Source organism: Ursus maritimus (genome assembly GCF_017311325.1).
Source record: "Ursus maritimus isolate PB19 chromosome X unlocalized genomic scaffold, ASM1731132v1 scaffold_X1, whole genome shotgun sequence".
Lineage (NCBI taxonomy): Eukaryota > Metazoa > Chordata > Mammalia > Carnivora > Ursidae > Ursus > Ursus maritimus.
This window is the reverse complement of record NW_024423319.1, coordinates 33,862,492-33,864,348: the sequence shown is the minus strand read 5'-3', so window position 1 is coordinate 33,864,348 and position 1,857 is coordinate 33,862,492. Positions and strand designations below refer to the sequence as shown.

Sequence of the window (1,857 nt, the reverse complement as noted above, 5' to 3'; positions counted from 1 at the left end):
AAACAACTTCCAAATAGCTCCCTAGGGAGTGTCATTTTCTAAAAATTAAACTTCTTAAAAATAATTAAATAAATATATAAAAATTAAATTTAAATTTTTTTTACTTCTTAATTGAAGTATACTTGACATAAAATATTAGTTTCAGTAGTACAACATAGTGATTTGACAATTATGCAAATTATGATATGCATACCATGATAAGTATAGTTACCATCTGTCACCACCCAGTTATCAAAATATTACTTTAAAGATTTTATTTATTTATTTGAAGGGGGAAGGGGCAGAGGGAGAAGGAGAGAATCTCAAGCAGACTCTACACTTAGCATGGAGCCTGTGGGGATGCGGGAGGGCAGCCTCTTGGCAGCTCTGAGGGTCCCAGCCCAGATGTGGAAGACTGAGGACTGTTGACAGTACAGAGTTCAAACCCTGGACCCTCGACGACCGAGAGCTCCATGCAGGTGTCACAGAATGGAGAAAAGTTTGCCAGCCAACCCTGGTACCACTGTCCCATCAGAAGGCTGAGGCCCTCCTTCAGCAAGATGGGGACTTCTCGGTTCCTGTCCCTGGACCCATAGGGGCCACCTGGTGATCTGCTGCTGCCGGCAGGCCTCAGCCCTATACTTTGAGGTGCTCCGTGTGGCCCTGCATCTCCACCCAGGCAAGCCCACAGCCCTCTTTCAGGTGGAAGATGAGTGTTTCCCAGGCCTCCCTGGCTCTCAGCTATGTGACAGGCAGCATCCACTGTCCCAGGCCATAGGGGCTGTGGCCTCCGGGCCCATGGTACAGTAAGGACCTATTTGATACAGCTTTAGTGAGGACACCCTCCCAGACAGCCCAGCTCAGATAGAGTTGTCCAGGCAACTAGGGCAACTTCCTTGCCCAGGGCTAGGAAGTGGAGTGGCAGTCAGCCCAGAGGTTTGGAGCACATGGGGTCGTCAAGAGAAGACCACGCTGGACCAGGAGCCTCAGGTTGGCCCACATGTGCCCTCCCCGGAATAGGTAGTGATCCTGTACTGCCAAAGACCCCAAGAGCTGGGGTCCATTGCCGACAGCCTCAGGGCCTCGGTGGGCAGCTTTATACCAAGGCACGCACCAGGCCACCTCAAACACCCTCAGTGGTGCTGTGTGATGATGTGGACGCCTCCCAACATACTGTGAGCTGGTGCCCCGAGTGCCCAGGGCCGGAGAAACACCCCCTGGCCACACCGGCCCAGGAAGAGAGCCCCCATGGAGAAGTCAATGAGGAAGAGGAGGAAGACAACAGAAATTTTTCAAGACCACAGGCTGAGGTCTTTTTCTGGTCGCCCCTCAACAACCCCTCTTGCCTGTGGGACCCCCAGAATCGGCCCCCAGAACCCAAAGGCCTGTTCCTGGAGCACCATCCTGGGAGCACCGCCCTCCACCTATTATTGCCGGGCTTCCAGGCTACAGTCCTTCTAGGAGTGACCAAGCCTCAGCGGCGTGCCATGGGGGTCGCCTCTGGCCTGGAGCTGCTCACACTTCCCCATGGCCATCGCTTGAGTTTGGAACTTCTGGAGAGACACAAGGTGCTGGCCCTGGCTGTGCTGGGCTGCGCGCGGCCACCCTGAGGTGCCTGGTGGAGCTGGCCCTGGTGTTGCAGACAGGGGTGGCGGGGGATCTGCCTGGACTGTGCCCTGCTCATGCCCCGGGTGTGCAGGTTGGATCGCATGCGGTGCCAGCTGCAAAGGAGCCACGCAGGGGCTGCACTGGACTTCGAGCCAAGGTGAAGCCGCTGATGTGGGTGCTCGATGAGGGCAGCTGACCCTGCGACCAGGCGAGGTGGCACTGCCGCACGTGGTACCCGTGGTGCGCCTGCTGGAGAGCGGACAACTCCCG

At 55.4% G+C, this 1,857-nt stretch overlaps 1 pseudogene; it reads left to right on the top strand.

Annotated features, from left to right (window-relative positions):
• The first annotated feature begins 306 nt into the window (after positions 1–306).
• LOC121102016 overlaps positions 307–1,857 on the top strand; it is a 1,829-nt pseudogene continuing 278 nt past the window's right edge.